General features: G+C 43.1%; 1 long non-coding RNA gene across 1 annotated transcript in view; it reads left to right on the plus strand.

Moving 5' to 3' along the window:
- Nucleotides 1-16,228: 16,228 nt before the first annotated feature.
- LOC147106984 (uncharacterized) overlaps nt 16,229-23,042 on the plus strand; it is an 88,459-nt gene continuing 81,645 nt past the window's right edge. Inside the window, exons 1-2 of the long non-coding RNA XR_015081073.1 lie at nt 16,229-16,805; nt 17,194-17,232. This is a non-coding gene — a long non-coding RNA (uncharacterized LOC147106984). The remainder of the gene's footprint in view (nt 16,806-17,193; nt 17,233-23,042) is intronic.

Raw genomic sequence — 23,042 nt, forward strand, 5'->3', positions numbered from 1 at the left:
CTAAAAATTAGAGCTAGGCCTTTCAGGAATTAAGTTAGGAAACACTTGTACATGCAAAGGGTGATAGAAGTTTGGAACTCTCTTCCGCAAAAGGCAGTTGTGGCTAGTTCAATTGTTAATTTTAAATCTGAGATTGATAGCTTTCTGTTAACCAAAGGTATTAAGGGATATGGGGCAAAGGCGGGTGTATGGAGTTAGATCGCAGATCAGCCATGATCTCATTGAATGGCAGAAGAGGTTCGAGGGGCTAAATGGCCTACTCCTGTTCCTATGTTCCTAAGAGTGGGATGGAGAATTAAAGTGGCAAGTGACCGGAAGCTCAGGGTCGCACTTGCGGACTGAATGGAGGTGTCCTGCAAAGCGATCAACCAATCTGCATTGGATCAGTGTGATGTTCTGTATGTGGGTTGGGGTAAATGCCAAGCACACGTGTTTCTCTCTCCACGGATGCTGCCTGGCTTGCTGAGTATTTCCAGCATTTTCTGGTGTTATTTCAGATTTCCAGCATCCGCAGTATTTTGCTATTGTATCTTGCAGGGTTGTGTTCTCAAGGCTGCTGAGCGGGAAAAGGAACTGAGTGTTCTAGTGTTCCAGCCATTGAAGGTCCATGATCAATGACACAAGACTATTGCAAAAGCAAATAGAATGTTAAGATATATTGCTAGGACGATTAAATAGAAAAGAAGAAATATTATATTGTCTCTATATAAGACCTTGATTAGGCTTCATCTAGTGTCCACTTTTGGCCCCTTCACGTGGTAGGTGAGAGGTTCAATAGAGAGCCATTATATTGGTACCTAGTTTAAATGCCCTCAGTTACCTTGAAAGGCTGAGAGATTGGACTTTTTAATCTACAAAAGCATAAACAAGATTGAGGTTTTTAAATGAATGGAAGGATTAGCTTTTATTATTAATGGATTAGATTCGCTCCATTTCGATAGGCTTTTTGAACTAGTTAGGTTAGGGGGGCATGAGTATTAGTTACCTCAGGATAGAACTAGATGTCAGGAGGTACTTCTTTTGGTGGTCAGAGACGAATTTCAGGGAGTTTTGTTCTAAATTGGCCCAGTTTTATTCTTTTTTGCCTCTCCCAGAAGATGGTGGGATTGGTGGGGTGGGGGTGGATGGGAATCATGGTGAACAGCAGTTCCACCATGATAGTTTAGGACAGGTTTGATGGATCAGTTCATATCTCTCTGCTCGTTTGAAAAAAATCAGTTATGTAAAACTGCATGAGGGGATTTTCAACGGCATCGCAATTATACAATGTATGAAATGTCTCCTTCAGGATATCATTAAGTAAATTTAATGAGCTGATAATATAAGGAACAGATGCAAAATTGATGAATAATGATACTCTGGAGAATTCAAGTGATAAAATATGCTTAGAACACTCAATATTTACAAAAAATGAAAAATGTTTTAATCAGTTTAATTTGCTATGCTAAGATGAAGTGGCAGTGAAGTTTCACAATTATGATTCAACACAGATGTGTTGTTTGCCATCGATTTTAGTACAATGTCCACATAACTAATATTGCCTAAAATGTCTGCACAGTCCTTCATTATTATTCACATTCACTTCCAAAGATTAACTAGAGCAGATTTCTACACATTGTGCACCTTTACCCTGGATTTTCCTTTACAGCATGACAGTCATCAGGAGTGTGGGAGAGCAGGACTTCAACCTGACTGCGCCAGCACTGATCCTGCTGAAGTTTTCAGGGTCAGCTCAGTTTGAATATTCAGGGTGCGCTCCTGGCTTTGTGAGTGCCTCTGATTGGAAGCTCGCCTTTTTTTTAAGGGTGGGACATGTCACACGGCTGCATGGGGTTGTGGAGTGCCATCTCCACCATGACACGCATGGCATCTCAAAGCTGCAAGAAGTTTCATGACCTTAGCAAATCTGGCAAGTTAAGAGGAGTTGCATTTTGGGAGCTGTGGGCTATTACCTTGTTTAGGTTTTTCAGCTTAGAGTGATAGGTATGGGAATCTGCTTGAACTCGAGGCTCGGGTTTCTTCTTCCGATAGAGGTCTCCGATAGAAAACATTGTTCGAGGCACTTCTTACACAGAAAATTCTACTGTATTAGTAAGTTTAATAATTTTCCTGTCAACATAGAATATTTTTTATTTCTATTATTATGCTACAAATCTTATTTCCAGTCGTAAATGCTTAACTTAATAAGAGCTGGGATGGGTCAGGAATGAATTGCGACATGCATGGTTGGTGTGAACACTAATAATAGCCTTGGAATGGTTCCCTGGCAGAGGTAAGGGGAAATTTGTGTAGGAGTTTGGGAATTTTATGACTAAGTTGAGAGATTTTTGCTAATTATTTAGAGCTTTACATCTTTATTACATTGTAAATGTTTTCCAGTTTATAGTCAACTGGTTGATAGAAAAAAAGGGCAGCCAAATTAATTTTCATAAAATATTTTGTGCAGTTTGATTGGTTAACCCTCACCCTTGCTAAAGAATTTTCATATTTAGAGTGTCAGCTGTGGCTCAGTGGGTAGCACTCCCGTCTCCGAGTCAGAAGGTTGTGGGTTCAAGTCCCACTCCAGAGACTTGAGCACAAAAATATAGGTTGACACTCCAGGGCAGTACTGAGGGAGTGCTGCACTGTTGGAGATGCCATCTTTTGGATGAGACGTTAAACTGAGGCCCCGTAAGCTCCCTCAGGTGGACGTAAAAGATCCCATGGCACTATTTTGAAGACGAGCAAGGGAGTTATCCCTGGTGTCCTGGCCAATATATATCGCTCAATCAACATCACAAAAACAGATTATCTGGTCATTATCACATTGCTGTTTGTGGGAGCTTGCTGTGTGCAAATTGGCTGCCGTGTTTCCTACATTACAACAGAGACTACACTTCAAAAGTACTTCATTGGCTGTAAAGCGCTTTGGGACGTCCTGAGATCGTGAAAGATGCTATATAAATGTAAATCCTTTTTTATATGAGTGGATCAACATGAATACATTTATATATCAATCAGATAAAAATAATTTGAATTGAGGTGGGATAAATTTTAAAATAACCTAATCAATTGAAAGTGTGGCAGAAATTTGCAAATATACAAATGTGATATCTGAAGGGCAATAGACAGGAATGGGATGATTATCCTGGTTCCCACAGTCCCCTGGTGCTGGACAGGAGCAGTGCACCAAAAGTACGCTGCAGCGGTCCAGGCTCAGGAGCATTGGTATTTCCTGCCCCTGGCCATTAGGGCACCCACAGCACAGTCCTGCCCCCCTGGGCAGACTTGGCACTGATGAAAGGGGGAAAATGATCTTTCGCAGTTGAAAGCCCGACAGGCCTACAGCTGAGCTCCTGGCCACCAACCTCGGAACCCAAAGATCTGCTTGGATAATTTCACAAGTTGGCAGACTCAACTTGGACTTCTTCTTGGGCCTCCTGATGTACCTCCTCAGACCCTGCATTCTGAGGGGGGTTTCTAGCATAAGCCCAACAGTAGCATTTTGGGGTACCTCTATGTCTGGGCACAACATAGCTGCCAGTGCAGGAAAAGAGGTGGAACCCTGGGGATGCCCCCTTCTACCTCATTTGCATGTTGTCACTGCACCTTCATCTGTTGCAGGCATAAACATAGCTCCACTTCCCCAGGAAGCCCCATAAATCCTGGAGTAATGTACACGAGACACAGGTTCAATGCTCCTGGCCTCTGCTTCATTTTTCCTGACCGTTGCACCTGTGCTAAGTCATGCTAATTCGACTCAAACTGTTACGTGATCTGTGATCATATCAATCACACATGCGGCGATACTGAGAGCAAGTGCTTAGCTGTCAGAATTGGATTAGTGTGGCACTAGGTAATATGTGCCAGTGATCAAAACGTGTTTTAATTTATGATCAAGTATTGACTTCTCATGTTTACAAGGTTCTTGTTTTGAGACTACCTTCTCTCGGATCACCTATCAGTTACAACATCTGGGACTATGCTACAATCTTTGTCTGATATCACTTTGCTCCATCCTTCCATCAGGCCTGGAGTGGTGAGATACCTACTACCTATTGGCCACTTTTTCCTTTCAGTCTCTATGAGTAACAGTCTGTCTCTGATTCTTGATATTGATCTAGAATAGTCATTTGTATTGACATAAAGAACAAGATAGCAGCTCTCCTGTTTTGGTATTGTGCGTTGAGAATATTCAAATAAATGCATTTAAATCACCTTGGGTATCATCATGATTGCCTATGTATTCTCTTAAATTTTATGCAGAGTGTTAGAAACTTGGGATGCCTAAAAATGTATATGGCTACACAAATAATACTGTGTTTAAATGATAAGTTTCGTTTTCCTGGAAAGCTTGCATTAGAATTTGAGACAGTCTTTTTAATCAGTTAGATTAGGTGAAACATAAACATTCCACACGGGGGCCCATAGGATGGCCCTGCCAGGCTAGCTATCTGTTGTTTGTAAGTTAGGGTTTTGACTTTGTTAATGTATCTTTAATTTGGCCAGTGAAGGCCCAGCCTATGTTTCTTCCATTATTACTAATAACCATATTATAATCTCTACAGAGAGAATTTGGAGTTTGTTTAGCAGAACTGCTTACACAGATAATTAAGAGTTAATTAGGAAAAGACATAGAATGAAAGGAATTTGAGGAGGCTAAGAGTGGGCCATTTGCTAGATGAAGGTGAGATAGCGACTGGCTAATGTGCGACAGCTCTGACTGGGGCCATGATTAAGAGGGACAGGGCCGGGCCTTGTACTTGCTGGGTTAAGGAGGATAGAATCAAGAGAGATAAGATGGATTCCAATGGAGGAACCTTCAAAATGTAAAAACAAGAAAGATAAATTGGACGAAGTAATAAGACCCTCTTTTGGGGAGGGCCTTCATCCAAGAACCAAGATAAAGAACTTGAGCTGCCATTGGTTGATGAAGTTTTAGAGGAACCTCTATAGGTTAAATGGTCTTGTCAATAACTTGGCCTCAGGCCCACCCCTAAAAAGAGAATAAAAAGTGGCACCCCAAGAGCTTGCCCACAGACGGAGGGAGAGCCGAACAGAAGTTGCAAAGAGAAGTTGGGCTGGTCGAACGCTCTTGAGTGATCCCATGCTCAGCATTGGAGGTTCTAGAGAGAGAGAGAGAGAGAGAGAGAGAGAGAGAGGCCAGAAGCCAGAAGCCAGAGAATGGTTAACGCATGCCAGCCGTCTGTCTGATCGGGTCTGATACCAGCTGCTTGTCACGGTTGCATGTTTTTATTGTATTACTAGTGTGTTATATTCTATCCTAAACTATGATTAAACACATTATACCCACCATATTGGTTTGCACTCGATCCTGTTTAGCAGAGATAAGTGAATCTCTACAAGAGGCATAATTAATCCCTTGACATTAGTAGTATATTGAAGTAATTTAGCCCCTGGAGCCTGTTCTGCCATTCAATGAGATCATGGCTGATCTGTGACCCAACTCTACATACCCACCTTTGGCCCATATCCCTTAATACCTTTGGTAACAAAAAGTTATCAATCTCAGTTATAAAATTAAAAATTAACTTAGCGTCAATTGCCATTTGTGGAAGAGAGTTCCAAACTTCTACCACCCTTTGTGTGTTGAAGTGTTTCCTAACTTCACTCCTGAAAGGCCTGGCTCTAAATTTTAGACTATGCCCCCTTGTCCTAGACTCCCCAATCAGTGGAAATAGTTTCTCTCTATCCACCCTATCAGTTCCCCTTAATATCTTGACCTTTATTATTATTGCTGACTATGCTAAGTAATCACAAAACCCACAAAAACATGCAACAGCAGAAGTTTTGAAATTAGACTTAGTTGTGAAGCAAATTTAGCAGCATCATTAACATGTTCATTCAAATCTAAGTGCTATGTTTGGGGGAAAATCCAAATTATATTTAATGTCATTTTCTCCAAAATATGTTATATCATTTGAAAGTGGAATTAAGATGTCTTTTTTAGAACTTGATTCAAGGAGCATTTATGAAAAGATTTCCAAACGCCACAAAAAATAATGCAGTAATATTATCTATAATTTGTTACAACTGTCAGTATGCATAGCTCATCCCAGTAGATGAGAAAAACTAGACTGGGACTCAAGTGGAAAAGAGAAGAAAACAAAAAGAAACAAATGTAGTTGGAATCATGTTAAATAGTTTTATGATGTTTAATACAAGAAAGACCTAGAGGCTTTGGTGGTCGGGTGTTAAACTCTCATTTACAGAGATTGATACCCCAGTGGCAAAGTACTGCGACCCTTTCATTGGGATTCATCACCCTACTGGAATTGAACTTCCGTTTCGAGGAATCACCAGTTCTTGTGTTGGTTCCTGTTTAAAGCAATTGATAGCCATAGTGTTGAACTTCCATTCAGATAGATTGGTTGCCCCAGTGATTGAGTGTTGAACATCTGTTCACAGGACTGGTACTTCTAATAGGTAGTGTCAGATTTGCATTTGATGGTCTAGGGTTTGAAATCAAGGCTTTGTATGACATATAGGCTGTGGTTTTACAAATGGAGGCGGCTTGAGTGCGGGTCCGCTGCTCGGAGGCTTTCCGACCCGCTCCTGACAGCCGCCTCCCAGAACTTACGAATTTGCGTTGATTGGCCTCGTTACGGCCGATGTGCAGGTCCCTCCCTTGGAGGCTGTCAGTTTCTCGCATCTGATGACGTGTTGTTTGAATGAAGATTTAAAGGGGCCATGTCCCCTTTGGGAAAAATGTCAATGTGATGGTTTGGTGCTCTAATATATAGAAAGGGGAGTTGACGGCCTCTGTTCTGAACAAAATTAAATTAATTAAATTGCTGGTCATATTTTTCCAGAAAGAGTTTAATGATTTTTTTGTATATATCAATTTATGATCTGAAAATGAAATGAAAAAGATGCCAGATTTGTCCCAATCATTGGCTTAGTGATATTAATGCTTTTTTCTCTTAAAGGTGCTGGCTGCTGCAGGAACAGCAGCCCCAAACACTGTGGCTGCAGACAGGTTCAATGAGGGCTCCCTTCAAGCTCTTGCTGAGGGAGTTAGGTGACGTTAGGACGTCCTGTTCCCTGGAAACGGAAGGAGGAGGCCTCCTCAGCAAACCAAGGCAGCTTGGCTGCAAATTGCTGAGGAGGTGAGCTCGAGGTCTGTGTGCAGACTCTCATGGGTTCAATGTGGGAAAAGGTTTAATGATCTGCTGAGATCACCTAAAGTCTGACCTCTGTGTTCTGGGAAATGGAAGTTCAAGAGTGAGGGCTCAGGGTGATTTCTATGTAGAATGTTGGTGGGGACACGGAGCACAAACCACTGTTTATTGGTCAGATGATGCCTGGGGTTTTGAGGATGTCGGACCAGGATGAGGAGGTGTAAATGGTTCCCATTGTGTTGTTATAGATTTCAGTTGAGGCAAGAAACTTGCAAGCGCACACTCAAAGTGGCCTGAAATTATTCCAATCAGTTCAAACAGCAGATGTGTGTCAGCTTGACCAGTCACAAGGTCAGTAGATTTGCAAAATCTTATCCCAAACTGCCAACAACAAAGTTGTTGCATTTGAGTGCCAGCCATGTTACAGGAGTGCTTTTAAAGTTCTGCACCAATAATGACTACAGATCATGTCCTCCACCAACTCATCTCCTTGCAGCAGGATTGTTTCTGACAAGATGGGAAACAGGAGCCAGAGGCAGGAAAATGGGAAACCTCTGTCAAAATAGGATTATCAAGGCAGTTAACAGGCTCGTAACTGCCTTAACTACCTGTCCCACCAGTTGGAGTCGGGTCAGTTTGGGAGCAGCTGAACAGACACTCCCGAAAATCGCGTGGGGCTGGGATGGAGGTGGGTTGGGTGTCTGAAGCCATTTTTTTCCAATTTAACCAGCTGACACACCTCCAAACCCGCCTCCTCGGCTGATAAAATCGAGCCCATAGACTTACAATAGAGTGAGTTTTTGACTGAGTCACTTGATAGAATGCCTCACAATGATAGGCCACTTTATCTTAAAGGGGAACATAAGAACATAAGAAATAGGAGCAGGAGTAGGCCAATCGGCCCCTCGAGCCTGCTCCACCATTCAATAAGATCATGGCTGATCTGATCCTAACCTCAAATCTTCTATCACTCTGCATCCACCCGAACCCATGTGATCTCCCGGGAGAGGCGAAAAACCAGATAAAGACCCAATGGCCAATTTGGGAGAAAAAAATCTGGGAAATTCCTCTCCGACCCATCTAGGCGATCGAAATTCTTCCAGGAGATCACTCTGTCCCTATATTTTCTACAGTACTTACCTTCTGTAAAGGCGATCTCCACCCCAGCCAGGAACAGGAATAAAACCATCTCCTGAAATCTAACAGAATTAGAACACAGTAGGAGCAGAACAAGGCTACACGGCCCCTGGGCCCGCTCCACTACCCACAGGGCCATGACCATTCCGAACCCAGACTCATGTCCAATTTCCTGCCCGCTCCCCGTAACCCTTAATTCCCTTTACTTCTAGGAAACTATCTATTTCTGTTTTAAATTTATTTAATGATGTAGCTTCCACAGCTTTCTGGGGCAGCAAATTCCACAAACCTACCACCCTCTGAGTGAAGAAGTTTCTCCTCATCTCAGTTTTGAATGAGCAGCCCCTTATTTTATGATTATGCCCCCTAGTTCTAGTTTCACCCATCATTGGGAACATCCTCACCGCATCCACCCGATCAAGCCCCTTCACAATCTTATATGTTTCAATAAGATCGCCTCTCATTCTTCTGAACTCCAATGAGTAGAGTCCCAATCTACTCAACCTCTCCTCATATGACCACCCCCTCATCCCCGGGATTAACCGAGTGAACCTTCTTTGTACTGACTCGAGAGCAAGTATGTCTTTTCTTAAGTATGGACACCAAAACTGTATGCAGTATTCCAGGTGCGGCCTCACCAATACCTTGTACAACTGCAGCAATACCTCCCTGTTTTTATATTCCAACCCCCTAGCAATAAAAGCCAACATTCCATTGGCCTTCTTAATCACTTGCTGCACCTGCATACTAACTTTTTGAGTTTCGTGCACCAGGACCCCCAGATCCCTTTGTACTACAGTACTTTCCAGTTTCTTGCCATTAAGATAATAACTTGCTCTATGATTTTTCCTGCCAAAGTGCATAACCTCACACTTTCCAGTATTGTATTCCATCTGCCAAATCTCTGCCCACTTACTTAGCCTGTCTATGTCCCTTTGCAGGTTTTTTATGTCCTCCTCACTCACTACTTTCCGTCCCATCTTTGTATCATCTGCAAACTTTGATATGTTACACTCGGTCCCCTCCTCCAAATCGTTAATATAGATTGTAAAGAGTTGGGGACCCAGCACTGACCCCTGCGGAACACCACTAGTTACTGGTTGCCAATCTGAGAACGAACCATTTATCCCAACTCTCTGCTTTCTGTTAGAGAGCCAATCCTCCACCCACGCCAGAATATTACCCCCAATCCCGTGATTTTTTATCTTGAGCAATAATCTTTTGTGTGGCACCTTGTCAAATGCCTTTTGGAAGTCTAAATACACTACGTCCACTGGTTCCCCTTTATCCACCCTGTATGTTACTTCCTCAAAAAACTCAAGCAAATTTGTTAAACATGACTTCCCCTTCATGAAACCATGCTGAGTTTGCCCTATTAAATTATGTTTATCCAAATGTCCCGTTACTGTCTCCTTAATAATGGACTCTAACATTTTACCAACCACAGATGTTAGGCTAACAGGTCTATAGTTTCCAGCCTTCTGCCTACTACCCTTTTTAAATAAGGGTGTTACATTAGCAGTTTTCCAATCTGCCGGGACCTTTGCTGAGTCCAGTGAGTTTTGGAAAATTATTACCAATGCATCCACAATCCCTACCGCTACTTCCCTCAAGACCCTGGGATGCAAGCCATCAGGTCCAGGGGATTTATCCGCCTTGAGTCCCATTATTTTACCAAGTACCACTTCCTTAGTGATTTTAATTGTATTTAGTTCCTCCCCCCCTAGAGCCCCCTGTTTGTCCAGTGTTGGGATATTCTTAGTGTCCTCTACTGTAAAGACTGATACAAAATAATTGTTCAGTGTTTTTGCCATCTCCATGTTTCCCACCATTAATTTCCCAGTCTCATCCTCTAAGGGACCAACATTTACTTTAGCCACCCTTTTTCTTTTTATATAACTATAGAAACTTTTACTGTCTGTTTTTATATTTTTTGCTAATTTACTTTCATAATCTATCTTCCCTTTCTTAATCAATCTTTTTGTTATTTTTCGCTGTCTTTTAAAGACTTCCCAATCTTCCATCCTCCCACTAGATTTGGCTACCTTATATGCCCTTGTTTTTAGTCGGATACTATCCTTAATTACTTTACTCAGCCACGGATGGCTATCTTTTCTTTTACACCCTTTTTTCCTCAGTGGAATATATTTTTTTTGGAAGTTGTAAAATAACTCCTTAAATGTACACCACTGGTCATGTACCGTCTTACCCTTTAATCTATTTTCCCAGTCCACTCTACTCAATTCCGCTCTCATACCTTCATAGTCTCCTTTATTCAAGCTCAGCACGCTTGTTTGAGATCCAACCTTCTCACCCTCTAATTGAATATGGAACTCAACCATGTTATGGTCACTCATTCCAAGGGGATCCTTTACTAGGACATTTTTAATTAATCCTGTCTCATTACACAGGACCAAATCTAAGGTTGCTTGCCCCCTGGTCGGTTCAGTTACATACTGCTCAAGAAACCCATCCCTAATACACTCAATGAACTCTTCCTCAAGGCTGCTCTGCCCAATTTGATTTGTCCAGTTAATATGATAATTAAAATCCCCCATAATTATAGCTGTTCCCTTATTACAAGCCTCAACTATTTCCTGATTAATACTCCGTCCAACAGAGTTGCAACTGTTCGGAGGCCTATAGACTACACCCACTAGTGTTTTTTTCCCCTTATTATTCCTTACCTCCACCCAAACTGTTTCACTATCCTGCTCCTTTGACCCAATATCATTTCTCTGTATTATAGTGATTCCTTCCTTTATTAACATAGCCACCCCACCTCCTCTCCCTTCCTGCCTGTCCTTCCTGATTGTTAAATAACCTGGTATGTTTAATTCCCAGTCATGGTCACCCTGCAGCCATGTTTCTGTAATGGCCACAAGATCATACCCATATGTCATTATTTGTGCCGTTAACTCATTCATTTTGTTACGAATGCTACGTGCATTCAGATAAAGAACTCTCAAATATGTTTTGTAACAGTTAGTTCCTGTTTTTTCCCTTTTTAGTACTTTACTTTTTACTCCATACCTTCTGTCCCTTCCTGACACATTCTGTTTTTTAATTCCCCCACTGCTACCTAAGTCTATGACCTTCTCTGTTGTCATTTCTATTATTTGCTCTCTAGAAACCTCCCCCCCACTAATTAGTTTAAAGCCCTCTCTACAGCCCTAGTTATATGATTCGCCAGGACTCTAGTCCCAGCACTGGCCAAGTGGAGTCCGTCCCAACAGAACAGCTCCCTCCTGTCCCAGTACTGGTGCCAGTGTCCCAAGAAGCAAAACCCATTTCTCCCACACCAGTCTTTCAGCCACGCATTTAACTCTTTAATTTTATTTATCCTAGCCAAATTCGCTCGTGGCTCAGGTAATAACCCAGAGGTTATTACCCTTGAGGTTCTGTTTTTTAATTTGACCCCTAGCTGCTCATACTCCTTTAACAGAACCGTCTTCCTTGTCCTATCTACGTCGTTTGTACCAACATGGACCACGACAACTGGATCCTCCCCCTCCCACTGCAAGTTTCTTTCCAGCCCAGAAGAGATGTCCTTAACCCTGGCACCAGGCAGGCAACACAGCCTTCGGGACTCCCGCTCTTGACTGCAGAGAACCCTATCTATCCCCCTAATGATACTATCCCCTACCACTACAACATTTCTTTTTACTCCCTCCACTTGAATGGCCCCCTGTACCACGGTGCTGTGGCCAGGTTGCTCATCCTCCCTGCAGTCCCCGCTCCCGCCCTCACAGGGAGTAAGAACCTCGATCCTGCTGGACAAGAACAGGATTTGTAGAGAGAAGTCATTACATGCACCACATGTTGCTTTCTACATAGTGTCAGACTACTGATTGATCAGCACCCAGTCTGTTATAGCAGCTTTGGCATTATAATAATCAGCTACAGATTTTCCAGCTTTTTGAATAGGGAGAGAACAGGGTTTAGCTCAATAAAAAAACAACTGCAATTTCTAAAAGGGTAATTAATTCTAAATCTTCACTTGCCATTCACTTCAGAGTTAATCACGTTAGTTTTTCTACATTTTCCTTCCCCCTCACATTCTCCTCGTTATTTTTCCTCCCCCAGGCCCTTTGCTTCTGTATAACCTCCCTTAGAGATGAAGATGCTACAATCCAAGATACTGACAACTCTACAACTGCTGCCTTATTATCAGTGGAGAGAAGAAATACCAGTGACCCAGTTCTGGTGCTGCTTCTATGGTGATGCAAAAGACTGCAGTGTAACTGGGGAGTGAAATCACTAATCGATTGGCAAGCAGCATGAGACCACCTCGAGGCAATAGGCGCTCACAGTTCCATTATCATAGCACTGGTGTAAAGCCCATCTACACAAAAGTGAAGGCCAGAGCTTGGGTGGGTGTTTTGGACAAATCAGACTTTTTAGGAAGGTGCTTGAGAGGCTGGAGAGGAGAATACTCAGGAAATTGAGTCTTGATGGAACAAAAGTGTAAATAAGGGTTTCAGTGGTGGGGGAGGGGGTGCTGCAGTAGGGACTGATGGCAAGCCATGTTGTAGAGGTGAAAGTATACAGTATTGGTGAAGGATAGGGTCTGGGCTTTGAAGTTCAACTTTAGGTTGTACATCATGTGGTTCAAACTGAGTGATCAGCTGGTTGGGGAATAGAGTTGGAAGCAGCTGTTACAGAGCGTTTGGTAGAAACAAAATAAGATAACCTTGGTTTTCTTGATGTTCAAGTGAATAAGTTTCTGGCCTATACATGATTGGATATCAGATGGGCTGATAACATAGAGAAGGCCATGGAGCCACGGATGGTGGTGGCATGGCAGAGCTGGTGTTGTCAGCACACATATGAAAACTTACACCACATCTGCAGATAATGGGGTCAATTTTCCTGACCTTTTCCCCCAGGGAAGGCCCATTTCTCAGATGCAAATGTCAGGAGAAAGGGGGCTACAAAATTGAGTCTTTTCCTCTATTGCATTGCCCCAGGATTTCCACAGCTTCCCCAGGGGAGCGGATGTATCTGGGCCTGTGCCTGCAGTCGGTGCAAGCTTGATAATGTACTAATGAGGAGGGGGTATTCCCGGCCTCCTGTCTCTTCTGGACATGTGGCCGTGGGGCACCCAGATGCAGGGGTGCTTCAAAATGTTGGACTTGGGTTTGAGCCAGGAATTCCCCTCCGATGAGAGTCCTTGGATAGTAGGGTCGGTGGAAGCCCAACAGCAAGCTAGAGAGAGCTTTTAAAATTTTCTCCACCAAATAGCAGATCTTTAAACTTTGATCTGGTTGCTGCTCTCTAGAGAAGAGATGGTGAAGGAGGATGGAGTGGTCAAGAAGAACACTTTTGACTGTGAGTGGCATTGGCACATGCCATGAAATAGAGGAGTCTTTAAAACGATCTTGGATAAAGCCACATTTCTTTGGCATAATGAAGTCTGGTATGAAGGTTCATATTGAATAAGTAGATCCTTTCCTCCCAGTAAATTCTGGTAGGTGTACATGCAAAATTTGTTATCTTGTTAACATAGTTTAATTTGATTGGGTTGGTGGGGGAAGCAAAGAATTGAGGGCCACAGAAGGCTTGTTACGAATGTGTGGCAGTTCCATGCATACTTTCATAATCAGACTCTTGCATTTTACCTTCAGCGCTTTGATGATCTAATGGGCAGAACTTTCAACTTTGGGGGTGTACAACAGGCGCTATCGAATCGGCTACCCATTATAAACCCTGCCTGATTATCCTTTCTGTTGACTTCAATGGAAAGGAAAATTGGACGGGGCTTATAACGGGTGATCGCTCCGTTATCACCCTTTTTACATCCCTGTCGACGTTGAACATTTCGGTGTATGTTGTATCCTTTCTGGCCCAAGTTCCTATAGACACTTAATCCTTCGAATTTTTTTTGTAACATATACTTTACTGATGTCAGTCTGATTTTGTTTTCAGTTAAATGTGCTGTTTTAGTTATTTTATTTTACATAGAAACATAGAAGATAGGAGCAGGAGTAGGCCATTCGGTCCCTCGAGCCTGCTCCGCCATTTAATGAGATCATGGCTGATCATCCAAACTCAGTACCCTGTCCCTGCTTTCTCCCCCATATCCCTTGATCCCTTTAGCCTTAAGAAATATATCCAACTCCTTCTTGAATATATTTAATGAATTGGCCTCAACTGCCTTCTGTGGTAGAGAATTTCACAGGTTCACCACTCTCTGGGTGAAGAAATTCCTCCTCATCTCTGCCCTAAATGGCTTACCCCTTTTCCTTAGACTGTGACCCCTGGTTCTGGACCCCCTGGCCATCGGGAACATCCTTCCTGCATCTAGTCTGTCTAGTCCTGTTAGAATTTTATAAGTTTCAATGAGACCCCCTCTCATTCTTCTAAACTCCAGCGAGTAAAAGCCCAATCAACCCAATCTCTCCTCATATGTTATTCCTGCCATCCCAATATCAGCCTGGTAAATCTTCGCTGCACTCCCTCCATGGCAAGAACATCCTTCCTCAGATAAGGCGACCAAAACTGCACACAATACTCAAGATGTGGTCTCACCAAGGACCTGTACAACTGCAGCAAGACATCCTTGTTCCTGTACTCGAATCCTCTCGCTACAAAGGCCAACATACCATTTGCCTTCTTAACCACCTGCTGCACCTCCATGCTTGCCTTCAGCGACTGGTGCACAAGGGCACCCAGGTCTCGTTGCACTTCCCCTTCTCCCAATCTATTGCCGTTCAGATAATAATCTGCCTTCCTGTTTTTGCCACCAAAGTGGATAACCTCGCATTTATCTACATTATACTGCATCTGCCCAATCACCCAACCTGTCCAAATTTTTAATGTCACCTGTAGGATCCACAATGAATGAATAGTTTAAGTGGTCCTCCCACAGCCCACTGTTAGCTCTGCTGTTCATATTTAGCAGTCATGGTATTTTCTGGTAATAAATATGCAATAATCACACCATAATTAATCCCATCAGTGGTGTGAAAGGCACATGTTAGTCAATATCCAACAGCCACTGTAAGCACAAAATTGGACCCATAAGCAAACAAAGACAGTCCATGAAGTTAATGGTTTTGTAATATAAGAAATATACCCTGGAGTATATTCAAGACTGTAATGTAATCATGTGGTTGAGATAATGGTTAGAAACAGCTCAAGCTTGATCCACATTGTTTATGGAGTAATCCAAACCTTTTGATTAGATCACTACTGTGTAGTTACTTCCAGGATACCCATTATTCTTCATATAATTTATGACCAACTCTGGCTTTTAATATAGGTGACAATGACACCTTCTGAATTTTGCAGCTTAATATTTGAGTCAGTACCTACATAAGAGCTCGTCACACAGTCAGTCTGACCAGAACATACTGCAGTAGCAGTAATTGTGTGACAACAGTGCACGCAGGATTTGGGACACACCTAGAAAAAGAATAGAATTATTTATACCAACACACTGGAGAAAAACACTTTAAGGTAGCAAATTTTTTTGCACGACAGGAGAAAACGAAATCTGATTGTTTACAATTGTCAAGACAGAGGTTTTGCAGGTGTACAGTTTTTCCTCTGTATATTCTTCGATTTTTAATTTCTGTTAATTAATTGACCAGATGCTATCGCAGGATTTAATCCACAGCAGTACTGGTCATGCAATTAAGCTAATGCAGCTTTAATTAACAATACAATCTCTCTGACCCTATTTCTTGCAGGATTAAGGGGAAATATTCTGGTGTCCCTTAGAATTGAGGCTGCTGAAAGCACTGTTACCAAATGAATAGAAGATGATACAAAACACACCTGCATGTAGTTTGATGTTTTTTGTAATTTTAACAGTAGTTTCAGGTGTACAGCCTTAATGTGAGTTTTTAACGAATGCCTGAAGAGGCATTATGTTGTAGCCTAGCTTTTTTCTGATGAGTTTTCTTCCATACACACTGGATTTAATTAGTGCCTCTGAAAGGACGAGGTTTGAAAGAACTGTAGACTGTGTGATTGGACAGGAGGGGGAGTGATGTCAAAGAATAGTGCTGTATCTGTGGAAACAAGAATAAATAAGGAAGACAAGCAGTAAATTGGCAGAGGGTGCTGGATCCAGTTTCATCTGATTGATGGGCTGCTCCACAGGGCAGGCAATTTGCAGCAGCTGCATGCGTCGTTTAATTGAACAAGGGGTTTGCTCGTAGAAGAGGATTAAATGTAAAATTATTCAATTGCTTCACAAAATAATTCTTTTGTGCCTCATGTAATCCCCCTCTCAAAAATTTGGCGCAGTCCTTATTTTGTAAGCTCCAAACTGGAACAGTTTGTGTGCATCTGATCTCTATTGCTCACTGCAGAGGTGTAACACTGACTGGACCAGTTTCACGTTCCATCAGTCTCCGGACAGGTATTGCAGTGAAAAGAAGGAGCGTGAAGATTTCAGCCGTAGGCTGTGCCTCTCAGACTCCCTGGGCTCCATCCGACTTCTCCCCTCCTGCAAGATTTGATTGCATTGTAATTGAGGGGAATGGACGGAGTCAGCAGCAACAGGACCATGTCCTACAGCAGATGGAGTTATGACAGGTACTCTATATATTTTCTTATAATAAAGTGGTTTTAATATACAGCAGCCCAATGAATCTACCATATCCGCATGTTCAGAATAGCAATACTGGCAATAGCAAGCTGGAGCACTTATCCTTTATAAAGAAGGCAGCATTCTGTGAATTCTAGTAGATGTTATTTAGAAGTACAGTATCTGTTGGCTTGTGGTACTATTCTTTTCTCAAATCTTCAGGAATTGCTGTGAGTTTTGTTTTGAATAGGCTGTGTGTATGCTTGAATTGCAATTGTAAAATCACATCCATCAATGTTTTTGACAACTGACATTTAATAAAATAATGGTGGTATAACTGCATATATGACTGTCACATGTATAAAGAATTGGCACTTTACCTTTTTTTAATTAAAGGGCCTTCGGTGAAACAAAAACAGATGCAAGTTGTTGCAGGTAAACAAAGATATTGAAAAAGTGCTGACCACTAAATGAAAAGGACCTTCTCTGCAAAGAATGCATAGAAACTTCTACAAGTCTTGTGTTTTACCCCCGAGTAGGTTAAAGTTGCTCTTTTATCTTTCCCAACTGTGCAAGTTTTCCCCTCTATTTAAATTACAATTAAAAAAAAAAATGGCCTACAGCTTTTCCTGAATGTTGCCTTGCCCATTCAAGCACTTATCCATTCCAGTCCCTGTCTGTGAAGATTATTTGGCAGCAGTGGAGTCCGCTGCTGGCTCCCTATCAGGAGTTTGCTTGTTAGATTTGCAACTCTTTCATTTGAGAATACGGTAACACACTTGTCTGCTATGTATTACCATTTCCAAGCATGTGCTAATCATAATATTAATTATATATATTTGATTATTGCGTTATTTAAAAAGAAATCATCGGCATATATGTTGACTTTCACCTTTGCTGTCTGGAAAATAGAACTCCAAGGACATAAAATAAATTAAACAAAACTATTGTCATTTGTGTCATGATCCACCATTTCCATGATATAATGAGCAAATTGTAATAATCATAACAGAATAGAGAATGATAATATACTGGTAACATGCTGCTGGGGCTCCAATATGGTTCACACTGTCTCGACTGCTGCAATGGTAATTGAGAAGAACCATTACCGTATTCAAGACATTTGACATCGGCTGTAGTTTTTGTTCAACAACAACAACAACTTGTATTTATATAGTGCCTTTAACATAGTAAAACGTCCCAAGGCGTTTCATAGGAGTATTAAAAGACAAAAACTTTGACACCGAGCCACAAAAGGAGAAATTAGAGCAGGTGAACAAAAGCTTGGTCAAAGAGGTAGGTATTAAAAAGCGTCTTAAAGGAGGAAAGAGAGGTAGTGAGGCGGAAAGGTTTAGGCCGGGAATTCCAGAGCTTAAGGCATGGCCACCAAAGGTTGAGCGATTATAATCAGGGATGTTCAAGAGGGCAGAATTAGAGGAGCGCAGATATCTCGGCGGGGGGTTGTGGGGCTGGAGGAGATTACAGAGATAGGGAGGGGCGAGGCCATGGAGGGATTTGAAAACAAGGATGAAGCAGGCAATTTATAGAGTCATCCTTGTATCAGTATAGATTATCAATCATTTAGGATTATCCTTGTTTCAAAAATGTGACCCATCTAGTTGTCGTATTGCAACTACACAGAAACGTTGACAATTTCTAATTGGTGGTTTTGTTAGTTTGTTTATAGAAAGAAATGCTACAGGTCGCCTGTGCTTTTGCTTTCCACCCACATCTATTCTGTGATTGAGTGGCTGGTTAAAAGGTTCTTTAATTAAACAGCAATCATAATGGGAGCAGAATTTGTAGCAAAATCTTTGAAATTGCTTCCCAGTGAGTGTCTTGTGTTGAATTGGATTTAAGCAGCTCCCTGGGGAGAGGAAGGCTGACTTGGGACCGAAATGTGAAATACCTGAAAGAAATGTGTGCTAACACCAGTAGCCCTGGCCGCCTTGTGTGGTAGCATATCATGCAATTAACTGTCTTTGATGATGTTGTGTATTCTATAGACCTAAGTTATCGTAGCCTTGCATTATATATTAAAAAAAATTATTTTATTGAATATAAATAATTAAGATTTTAAAAATAAAATGATCCCATTACCTATAGTGCTATGTTGGGATCTAGAGGAGGACATCAGAGCATTAAGTTTCATCAAGACCAGTGTTCATGTTTTGCTAAAGTTGAGTTTTGGATGGGGTTTTTGGGAGGAGGGAATATAAACAGGTCTGCAAGTTAAAGAATGGGAGCACAGCTTCTTGCAGTTTTACCAAGAATCTGAGGAGGGAGGAGAAAATAAACAGAGAAACAACCATGAATGTTTTTCGATGCTTTGGCAACATAAGATGTACCTTGTCATGCCAATAAAGCGATTTGAATTGAATTGAATTGAATTGAAAGGACATGTGCCATCAAATGCCTGTATATGTAAGGGACGGTCAGCCAATGAAATCGGCACTTTATGATCTGCTTCACCAGTGAAATAATGACAAACGAGCAATGGCAAGACAAGGATCTGTCAAATGCCACTTGGAGAATCCCTGCTTCTTTTATTTTAAATAAATCAGTAATTTGTTTTGAGGCAATTGCTTCAATTTTGGGTGGTGTGACTTTAGCATTGTGAATCAGTCGTGTGAAAATCTTCTTTTCGGTTTCATGGCGTGAAAGTCTTTGGGGGAAAAATTGAGTCGCGCTAACTTTTAGCGCCCCCAAAAAATTAGTGCCCCCGCGGTCGAAATTCACCAGTAGCACCCCCAGAGGGAAGCGGGGTGCTACTGGAAGTGCCCCGCCTCCCTCTTGGGGCGTTGCGAGTGAATATCGCGGCACTACATGCGGCAGCGCCACGCTCTGCGACACATCTCGCCGTGGTACTGCAGGCCTTCCTCCCCTTCTTAAATGGGAGGGACCTAGCACAGCGTGACCCGGGGCTCAGCTGGGCCACCAGGGATTGAAGTGCGGGCAAAAGAGCCCGGCACTCGAGAAGTGCTGGGCTCATGGAGCGCAGCTGGCACTCCGCGGGGGGGCTGGTCAGGAGGCTGGGGACGGCAATGGGGCAGATGCTGACAGTCGGCCAGCAACAAAAATGGCCGCCCGGCACCTCCCCTTTAATTAGCGCCGCCCTGGCCGCAGGTAGGCCCCCCGACCCCTCAGAAATAGCGTCCGGCGGTAAGCCAGGGGACGCTACTGAAGATCGTGGCTGGGGCGCGAGCGGGGCGCTGCACACAACAATGACATCATTGCCGGCGGCGCAGCACCACGGGGCGCTAACGGTTACCGCTAACAGCTGAATTTTGCGGGAGACGTTGGCGGCGCCACGCCCAGGCGCCAGTTGCTTTGTGCCCCGTTCGCGCCCTCTTAGGGCACTAACAGGAGGCGCAAAGCAACCGAATTTTTAGGCCTTTGATTTTCAACAACCGCAGCAACTTGTATTTATATAGTGCCTTAACGTAGTAATACGTCCCAAGGCGTTTCACAGGTGTATTATAAAACAAAATTCGACACCGAGCCGCATAAGGAGAAATTAGGGCAGGTGACAAGAGGTGGTTTTAAGGAGTGTCTTAAAGGGGGAAAGAGTGGTAGAGAGGTTTATGGAGGTAATTCCAGAGCATAGGGCCTAGGCAACAGAAGGCACGGCCACCAATGGTTGAGTGATTAAATCAGGATTGGTCAAGAGGCCAGAATTAGAGAAGCGCAGATATCTCTGAGGGTTGTGGGGCTGGAAGCAATTACAGAGATAGGGAGGGGTGAGACCATGGAGGGATTTGAAAACAAGGATGAGAATTTTAAAATTGAGGCGTTGCTTAACCGGGAGCCAATGTAGGTCATCTATCACAGGGGTGATGGGTGAATGGGACTTGGTGCGAGTTAGGACACGGGGCGCAGAGTTTTGGATGAGCTCAAGTTTATGTAGGATAAAACCTGGGAGGCCAGCCAGAAGTGCTTTGGAATGGTCAAGTCTAGAGGTAACAAAGGCATGGATGAGAGTTTCAGCAGCAGATGAGCTGAGGCGGGGGTGGAGTCGGGCGATGTTACGGAGGTGAAAATAGACCATCTTGGTTATTGTGTGGATATGTGGTCGGAAGCTCATTTCACGGTCAAATATGACACCAAGGCTGCGAACAGTCTGGTTCAGCCTCAGACTGATTCTAGGGAGAAGGAAGGAGTCGGTGGCTAGGGAATGGAGTTTGTGGGGGGAGGGGGGTTGCGAAGACAATGGCTTTGGGTTTCCCAATATTTAGTTGGAGGAAATATCTGCTCATCCAGTACTGGATGTCGGACAAGCAGTTGGACAATTTAGAGACAGTGGAGGCGTCGAGAGAGGTGGTGGTGAGGTAGAGCTGGGTGTCATCAGCGTACGTGTGGAAACTGATGGTTGATGTCGCCAAGGGGCAGCATGTAGATGAGAAATGGGAGGGGGCCAAGTAATAGATCCTTGGGCGACACCAGAGGTAATGGTGTGGGAGCGGGAGGAGAAGTCATTGCAGGTGATTCTCTGGCTACGATTAGATAGATAAGAATGGAACCAGGCGAGTGCAGTCCCACCCAGCTGGACGACGGTGGAGAGGCATTGGAGGGGGATGGTCTGGTCATCTGTGTTAAAGGCTGCAGACAGGCCAAGAAGGATGAAGAAGGCTGGCTTACCTTTGTCACAGTCATTTGTGACTTTGATAAGAGCCGTTTCGGTATTGTGGCAGTGACAGAAACCTGAATGGAGGGATTCAAACATGAAGTTCTGGGAAAGATGGGCATGGATTTGAGAGGCGACAACACATTCAAGGACATTGGAGAGGAAAGGGAGGTTGGAGATGGGGTGGTAGTTTGCAAGGACGGAGGGATCAAGGGTTTTTTTTTGGAGGAGAGGGGTGATGACGGCAGATTTGAAGGAGAGGGGGACAGTACCTGAGGAGAGAGAACCGTTAACAATGTCAACTGACATGGGAGCCAGAACAGGAAATTGTGTGGTCAGCAGTTTGGTGGGAATAGGGCCGAGGGAGCAGGAAGTGGGTCTCATGGACAAGATGAGCTCGGAAAGGGCAAGAGGGGAGATTGGAGAGAAACTTCAGAACAGTTCTGGCGAAAGGTCCTCGACCTGAAATGTTAACTCTGTTTCTCTGTCCACAGATGCTGCCTGACCTGCTGAGTATTTCCAGCATTTTCTGTTTTTATTACTATTTTCTTCTGGTTGGGGAGCCAGGGACAAGAGGTTGTCAATTTAAAATAGTTTCTGAAAGAGTGAGGAGTGCGTTTAAGAGAAATGTCTTGACACAGAGGTTTGTTGGGGCATAGAATGCTTTGTCACAGGGAATAGTTGAGGTGGAGACCATTTTATCTTTGAAGTGAAAAGTGGATAAATATTTGTAGTGGAAGATAACCCAAGGTAAATGGGAAAAAGTCGGGCAGTGGCTTTAATTTTAGATTGTTTTAGCAAAGGCCTGGCACAGACCTGATGGGCTGCATTGTCCCCTCCTTAGCTGTAAACTTTTGTGGTTCTATGTTAACAGTTATAAATGTGTAAATATATGTCTGTGCTGTATGTATTCTGTGTTTCTGTAAGTTAAATCCGAGGGAACTCCTGCTCTAATCAGCATGCACTTGGAATTGAGATGAGTTCTGTCGTGGAATTTGAATATTTTGAGGAAACTAGCCTCCTTTCAGTAGTGACTGAAGTGGTTAGCCACTCCCCTTGATAGAAATGTTGCCATCCTCCCTCAGACTATTGCTCCCTGAAGATTTCTGCCTTTCTGTGCAAAGCTCATGTCACCACTGTCGCTAAGTTGCGCTTGGAGCTCTTTCCATTAGTGATATCACTTAATTTATAGTGTACAGTATGCGTAGGTAAACAGTCCAATAAAGCACAAACTGGAGGCATAGCTTACGTCATGTTTATTTTGCTAAATGTACAAGTAGGTTTCAGTGTTGGCTTAGTGATCGCACTCTCACCTGAGTCAGAAGGTCATGGATGCACGTCTCACTCCAGACAATTGAGCACGTAATCTAGGCTGACACTTCAATGCAGTACTTAGGGAATGCTGCACTGCTGGAGGTGCCACCTTTCGGATGAGAAATTAAACTGAGGACCCATCTGCCCTCTGAGGTGGGTGTAAAAGATCCCACGGCACTATTCAAAGAAGAGTTTCTGGCTAAAATTTATCTCTCAACCAACACCTGAAAAAACAGATGATCTGGTCATTTATTTCATTGCTGTTTGTGGGACATTTCTTCATTGGCAGTCACAACAACAGAAGGGA

This window comes from Somniosus microcephalus, chromosome 15 (genome assembly GCF_052327205.1).
Source record: "Somniosus microcephalus isolate GS21.2 chromosome 15, FLI_Smic_1.0, whole genome shotgun sequence".
NCBI classification, from domain to species: Eukaryota; Metazoa; Chordata; class Chondrichthyes; order Squaliformes; family Somniosidae; genus Somniosus; species Somniosus microcephalus.